Here is an 8,669-nt window from a genome sequence, read left to right as displayed (position 1 = left end):
GTGTGTTGCTGGAAAAGCACAGCAGGTCGGGTAGCATCTGAGGAGCAGGAAGATTGACGTTTCAGGCATATGCCCTTCATCAGGCTTCCTGATTAAGGCTTTATGTCTGAAATGTCAATTTCTCTGCTCCTCGGATGCTGCCTGACCTGATGTGCTTTTCCAACACCACACTCTTGACTCTGATCTCCAGCATCTGCAGTCCTCACTTTCTCCCAATATTTATGATAGACCAATATTACAAACTTATCATTTGTTCGGACCCAGTTAACTTTGTTAAGAATAACAATGCTGATGTTGATCTGTGACAAAACAACCCAAATGATTGCAACCCATCCAATATAGATTTTCACTCATGCCACCAAGAGCACACAATGGTAAATGTCTACTTAAAGCACTGGTGTAAATTACCCAGGTTCCTTTAATAGAATTTCAAAACCCATGGTTTCTACTATCTAGAAGAACAAAGGCAGTAGACATACAGGAACACCATCATCTGCAAGTCCCTTTTCATATGTCATTTAAAATTGAAATATATTTCTGTTCTTTCACCATTGCTGGGTTAAAGTTCTGGAATTACTTCACTATCAGCATTACACTACTGACCCAAATGCACTGGAATTATTTAAGAATTAGATTCCCAACAGTGCAGAAACAGGCCCTTTGGACCAACAAGTCTCCATCGACCCTCCAGCCAGACCCATTCCCTATTTATTTACCCCTGACCAACGTATCTAGCCTACACATCCCTGACTGCTATGGGCAATTTAGCTTGGCCAATTCATCTAACCTACACACCTTTGTGACTGTGGGAGAAAACCAAAGCAGTCAGAGTAAACACACACAGACAGGGAGAACATACAAACTCCATACAGACAATCACCAAGGCTGAAATTGAACCCAGGTCCCTGGTGCTGTGATCGCAGCAGTGCTAACAACTGAGCCACTGTGCTGCCACAAGTGTCTCAAGCGTAGTTAGTGTGGGCAATGAGTGTTGACAGTGTCAGTGATTCTCACATTGCAGGAATGAAAAATGAAAAAAAAAGTCTTATGAAGGGTCTTCAGTGTTTGAGTTAAGTTCAGAAAATTAATGAATTACACAGAGAACATCTGGGTTTTTCACATTATTTAATATAATGTTATTGGTATGAGTCAGTAACAAGTGTAATGTGATTGAATTTAATGCATATATGGTAATTTGTGAATATAAATTTAAATATTTCTAATGTAAGTTGAGTATAATTTATCTGAAATTTATTGGAAATAACACTTAGTAGATTTGTAATTGGATAATTTACTAATGTATGTATTAATCAATTTAAATGCTTTTCCCATATGACTGATGTATAATAAATGTATTGACAATAAACCTTAAGTACCAGCATTACTTAAATTAACAATTATACTTTACCACATGAGTTTCTTTTCATATATCATCTTATACTTTGAAACGGAAGGGGCATGGACTAAGAACAGATTAATGTAACTGGGAAATAAGTGAAAAAGGAAAGCCAATAGTTTAAATTGGAAGATACTAATGAAATAAGTAAAATCAAACCATGTGAAACAAACTGAAATTGTAGAAGGAAAGCTTTTTGAGATAAGGAAGAAAACAAAAATTTTCAAGGGTCATTTCACAATCTTTGCACAGAAACAGTTTAGAGAGAATTCCAACTCTGCTGTCCCCTGAACAAAACAAGGATTTGCAATCAGGAAGATTAATGGGATGGGATCCTGACACATTGCTTTTTCCATTGTATTAATGAGTTTGAAATCTGGTAGGGGTAAGCTATCTATCCAAAGAATCCAGTTGAGATGGCAAAGTTGTGTTCTGATGAAATTATTAGGACATTTAACCACAGGGCCCAACTATTGTTGACAGTCTTAATTTTGTGAGAGTATTCTGATCAGAGTACAGCACATGCTATGAGGCTGCACATTTAATGTTTCTTTTAAAGTATACCTCAATCTATCCAAATGAATTGTGCATTACACATCAGCAAATTTTTAGATAATTAATTTTTGAGCCACATAAATATTTGAAAGTCATTAATTACTCACTCACCTTGTGGCAGACATTTCTTAGCTTCCTCTTTGATTTCTGCCCACTGGTGATGATATCATTTCAACGTCAGGGTATATAAATGAAGTCTGGAGATTCAGATACTGGGCTAACAGCTGAATTCCTATCCCTTTAGTAAGGATCCCCAATTCCTGCCTTGAGATAAAGTTTTCTGTCAGGTTTACTTCATGGAAGTGCCTCAAGATCAAGGATGGTCCACGTCCACTCTCGTTTAATGGGTTTTGAGATAGCTGATAAATCCAAAGCCTGCACATGTGGGAAAGGTGCCTCGAGAAGGTACAGACAGATAAGGTGTTTGGAGTCTATGTGCTCTCTCCACTGCCTCGACTTTACTTCAGTGTACTCATGATGAAGCCTCTCAACTTATATGTTCCTTTTTCTTAAATTACTAACACAGATTTTGTCAGTCACAGGCCAAGCACTCTCATCCAACGGGGAGGATGTTTGACCTCTTTAGGATTGCTTTGAAGACATATCTAAAACATTTCTGTCGTCCTTTATGGGGTTTCCTGTTGTGACTCCTTAAAGGATCTGAAAGATTTGCTGGGTCAGAAAAATTCCGTACTCAATAGTATCTTCAATATCACTTTCCAAACCCACGACCTCTACCATCTAGAAGGTCAAGTGCATCAGATGCATGGAAACACTGGCAACTGCAAATTCTCTACAAGCCACACACCATCCTGACTTGGAACTAGATCACCACCTATTCATTGTTACTGGGTCAAAATCCTCCACCTTCCTGTCTAACAGCACTGTAGATTTACCTCCACCCTAAAGACAGTGATGGTTCAAGAAGACAGCTCATCAAAACCTTCTCCAGGGCAATTAGGGATGGGTAATAAATACTGGAGGAGCCCACAATGTCCACATCCCAAGAATAAATTAGAAAGTCAATTTTTACCTCTCATTCATGAAAATATGCTCCAGTTTCTGTCCATTTTGTCTTTAGTGTTTTCCTAAATGCTCTTTTATCCCTCAGTACCTAGATGAGTTAACTTTTTTCACACAAAGCAATTTGACACAAAATTCATCAATATTTAGATTGTTCACTGGAATCAAATTGAATCATCTGGTGGAGGACCCTGAAGTAAAGAAACAATATATTACACAGATATTGATCATTAAAGGAGTTAATGTAAAAAAAGAAATAAGCTAACGACAGAGTACCAACATGAATAATGAATGGTAACTCGCAAAAAAATCGATAAGAACTTGCATCTTGTTCAATGATACTTGGGAAGAATTAATTGAGAGACTAATTGAAATAAGCACTCAGAAAGATAACCAAGTAAACAGTGAACCTGAGGTACATTTTCTTACTCAGTGAAAACAACACTGATGATTGCAGTATAAGAGTACTGAACTTCAAAAGAACAGCCTGGGGGAAGAGGTCACAATGAACAAATTCTGTCCTTGGGAACTGGCAGGGAGACAGGGAGAAGGAAGCATATCTCATACAAGTATTGCTCATTGGAATCAGAAGGAATGGCAGAGGTGGAATGCCTATATGCTTTGCAACTTGCTGTAATTCTCTCAGGGTTTGAGGATGACCTAATCAACTGGAATCCAGCTGAGTCCTTAAACAAGGGGTTTGTGGATGGGATTAAGGTACACTTGAGAATCATGTGGGGTAGGCCCCTGCACCCCAGCCATCCCATGTTTGTCACATGGAGAGGTCACACACTAAAACATAAATGTTCTCTCACGGCTCAGTTTGCAGAGAGGCTGGTAAGATTGGCTGGGTGGACATCCTGATCAGGAACTCTGAAGCTACCTTCTCTCAACAACCAGTCACACTCTGCCCTTTGGCAAAACTGACCTGACTGGTCTCAAAGAGCCTAACGCCATTATCTCTATTCCAGGGCCTCCTCCATCAAAGCTGGGCCTTATGGTAGATTGTTATTACAGGTTACTATAGTTCTTATCAAACATAAGGCCAAGAGCAGGAGCAAATCCGCATAGTCACCCAAAACAAAAATCTACATAAATGTATGGAGGAAGAAAAAATTAACTTTTTTAAAAAAGCAATATATGGCTTAGAAATGCATATACCCTGAATAGCCTCCAAAGGCTTGAGTGCGTTTTCAAATATTTGGCAGACAGCCTTTGCTTTGAGGACAAGGTTTTCAACAGGGTAGTATGATTATCTTTCTTTTTAAAGAAAAATAATAATGATGTACCTTATTAAATAATTGATTCATTTCTAGTTCCTTATGACTGGTACTAGCATAGCCAGAGCAACCTGACTCAGAAAAGTACACTGGCTACTGAATATAAAGACTGTTTTTGGTACATAAATGAGAAGGCACAAAAATATGATAAGTCTTTACTAAAAGTATAAATTTTATCAAGTTGAAAGTTAACATTTCAGTGTTAATTAATCATCCATGGTAGGTTACAACTTGTGGAAATGGTAGGAACAGTAAAGAAGTTGTAGATGGGTGTAGATGGAATGTGCATGAGTGAGTCACACAATGTTACATTGCTTAGCTAATTAATTTTTGAGCCACACAAAGTGTATTTGTTTACACTTTAACATTTTGCTGGCAATTGACCTTTCACTTCTGAAGATTTGTGAAATAAGACAAAGCTGAGTAATGAAGAGTTGCGAAAGAAATTCTCTGATTATTTTAGGACTACTTTGGATTGGACAAAAGGATAAAAGAGCATTGGGATGCTAAGCTGAAAACTGACTGAAGTTTGCTATTATGAGGTTATCACTGGGACTGGGAGCTGCTGGTACATTGACCAAGTCCCATTTCTTGATTTCCTCCTCGGCCAACTGTTACTCTCTCTGCTAGTCCAAGCCTCGCTTTGAGTAATTTTATGTGCAGTACAACATGACACTTGGAAACCCTAGCTTGTGAGTTTTGAATGATAGCAACAAATCAGTCAAAATATCTGAAACATATTTTCAACACATCAATTGCTTTCCCAAAACACACATTTGGTTTCCTTCTTTATCTTACATTGTAACACACCTGGATTTCACTGGTTGGGTTCCTCATGGATGCTAAAACAGGGCAGTACTGTGCTTAATATTGGTGACTTTATTTAACAAGGGATGTAAATGCATTGGAGGCAGTTCAGAGGAGGTTTACCAGGTTACTATTTGGAATTGGGAGATGATTGCCTTTTAAGGAAAGGTGAGACAAGCTCGGCTTGTATTCACCAGAGTTGTTAAGTAAACAGAAGATTTAAAAAGCATTAAAAACATTTTTAAAAAGCCCCTCCAATTTCTTAAACATCACCTCTAAGAATGACTTTTGAGGAAAAGCCTTGGAATTAAGCAACACATTTTTTGATGTTTCAATGCTGCTGAGAATTGTTGAGGGTCATTGCTTCAATGCTCATGATTGTTGCTGTCTTGGCACATTATTTCACCAGAGGGTTCCAGGGAGCCTATGTGCCCACAGCCAAATTGAATCACATTCACATTAAAATTGCTTTTAATAGGTATGAATATACTGAACTGAATAAACTGCCTCTCCTGGCATTCAGGCACTGGGGCAGTCGTGGCTTGAATGGAGTCCATTGTAATGTAGTTAAATTGAGCAGTCAATGGGCTGGAGCTGACCACCAGATGCACTGTCAACTTGCCAACAAAACAATAAAGTAAAAGCAAATACACTTTATGAGGCTTAAAAATTAATTAGCTAAGCAATCTAACATTGCATAACACACTCTTAATCTCTAATAATCTCTAATTCTTCCTAAATCCACTAATACCTGCAAGTAAGATTTTCCAGTAGGGATAGCTTGAAAATATCTGACTGCAAATGTTAAAGTAAACAATGATGCATATCCCCTGCAGAGTCTTAAAAAGATATTCATTTTGATGCGCTTGATGTTGCAGTTTTTGGAAGACCTCTGTGCATCTGTATTTTCTTTCAGATTTCTCAATGTACACTTTTTTATATCTCTGTTGATAATCCTAAATTGAATCTCAGATTAGAAACTGTCTTAAAGCTCAGTTTTCTGCAGAGCTTCAATAAAGGCTGTTTGCATTTGGTGCAATTCTCTACAAATTGAAGTTACTACTTGAATTCCCTGGGGCAACTGAACAAGTTACAACATGAAATATTTTAGGTTACACCATATATTTACTTCACATTAAAATGGAATAATGATGGTAAACTCATCAATCATCAAAATAGGAAGTTATTTGTCACTATTGGAAATATCTGGAGCAAGAAATATTTCACTCTATGATTATGACGAGGTGAGGAAGAATTGAAATAATAGAACTGCAAAAGAACAAAGAACAAAGAACGATTCAGCACAGGAACAGGCCCTTCGGCCCTCTAAGCCTGCGCCAAAACATTTTGCCCTTCCATATTTTACTTACAGAATCTGCGTCCCTCTGTTCCTTTTAGATTCATGTCTTTGTCCAGGTGTTTCTTGAATGCTGCTATTGTGTTTGCTTCTACCAGCTCCTCTTCAGTGTATTCCAGGCACTCAACACCCTTTGCATGAAAAACTTACCTTGCACATTTCTTTTAAATTTCACCCCCCCCCCCCCCCCGCCTGCATCCCTGTGCCTTGAACCAGTGACCCTAGTGATTGACCCCTCCACCTGGGGACAAAGCCTCATATTTTCCACTCTACACATGCCATTCACAATCTTATAAACTTCTATCAGCCCATCTCTGATAAAGAAACCAAGGATGAACAGCTTGTTTAAAAAAATCTGAGTTTAAAGTGAGCAACTAAAGGAAATAGCAAATCCAGTCAATATCTAAAAAGGAATACTAACGTAGAACCAAGTAAAATTGAAAATTTAGAAAGTGAGCTTTAAGATTGAAATAAAGTTGGTGAGAATAAAGGAAAGTGTGATTAAATAAAAGAAAAAACATGGGGACAAAATAGGGAATAAAACATGAGAGATCCGAGACAGCAAAAACAAAATGACAAAAAAGATACACTGTGGACAGTGAAAATTGTAGGAAACTGTTTTGAAAAAGTAATTATGGCATGAAAAGCACAGCTGTCAATAACTAATATGTGTGCCTGCTGCAAGTTTCCATTGGTGGATTATATGTAGGTAGCTAAAAGATATAAGCATTGTCACAGATTGGAAAAGTAGCATTTAAATGACTACTTTTCACAACATGATAAAAGAAAAATCAATGTTTGATGATCACAGACAGTAACAGAAACTGAGTTTAATTCTAGGTGGTGACAATAAATGGCAAATCTATGATGACAGTGAGTTCTATTCAGAAATGTGACTGTGAGATTAGTTTTATATTTCTTCAACTGCAAAATGGTGTCAAAGAAATTCAATAAATATCTTAAATGAAAGTGTGATGTACAGCTAAGTAAACAACAGATAGGAACATTTAAATCATAGATATCACAACATTTAGGCAGATGTAGGTATGTAAATTTATTCAAGGTTATACCAGCATTCATCATCCATCCTGAACTGACCTGGAGAAATTGGTAGTGAGCTGCACTCTTGATCTACTTATCATCAAAGAGAGTCACTCTTACCTCATCTCTGGAGGTCAACAGCTTTGTCCATGCTTGGATCAAGGTCAGGGTCTGCTTTGTGGCAGTGAATACTTAATAGCTGTGTAAGTGTTGTTCAATAGCAGAGAATCCTCCTATTACTTTGCTGATTATCACAAGTAGACCAATAGGCTGATAAGTGGGCAGGTTAGATTTGTCGTGCTTTTTGACATACTTGGGCAATTTTTCACATTGTCAAATTATGCTACCATTGTAGTTGAAGTTGAATATTTTCTCTGGGGATGTGGCTAATTCGGGAGTAGAGTCTTCAGTCCTATAGCTGGAGTGCTGTCAGGGCCTGTGTCCAGTGTCTTCAGCCCTTTCTTGGTATCCTTTGGAATGACTCGAATTGACAGATGACCTGCAATGGTGGGGATTTCTGGAAAAGGCTGAGTGTCACTATTTACTCAAAACTTTTGGTGGATGATTGTTGCAAATATTTCAGTCTTGCCTTTTGCATTGATATGGAAGGAACTTCTTTATTGCCTCTGAAGATATTTCTCACGTCTCCATTTCCTGTTAGTTGCCTAATTGTCCACCAATATTCACCAGTGGATTTAAAGCATTGCATTGGAATCTATTCTGGGGTAGAAGTGACCTGTACAAGAAGGACGGATTTCACCTGAATTGGAAGGGAACTAATATACTGGCAGGGAGATTTGCTAGAGCTGCTCAGGAGGATTTAAACTCGTATGGTTGGGGGTGTGGGACCCAGGAAAATAGTGAGGAAAAAGATCAATCTGAGACTGGTACAGTTGGGAAAAAGAGCGAGTCGGACAGTCAGGACAGGAAGGAACAAAGCAGAAAACAAGATAGGACTGATAAATTAAACTGTATTTAGTTATGTGCAAGAGGCCGAATAGGGAAGGCCGATGAACTCAGGGCATGGTTAGGAACATGGGACTTGGATATCATAGCAATTACAGAATCATGGCTGAGGGATGGACAGGACTGGCAGCTTAATGTTCCAATATATAAATGTTACAGAAAGGATAGAAAAGGGGAGAATGTGGGGGGGGGGGAGACAGAGAGGAGGTGGAGCTGTACTTAGGGAGGATATTCTTAGGAATCC

The sequence above is a fragment of the Chiloscyllium punctatum genome, chromosome 2 (assembly GCF_047496795.1).
Source record: "Chiloscyllium punctatum isolate Juve2018m chromosome 2, sChiPun1.3, whole genome shotgun sequence".
NCBI lineage: Eukaryota > Metazoa > Chordata > Chondrichthyes > Orectolobiformes > Hemiscylliidae > Chiloscyllium > Chiloscyllium punctatum.
The sequence above is the reverse complement of the archived record's forward strand: the minus strand, read 5'-3'. Positions refer to the sequence as shown.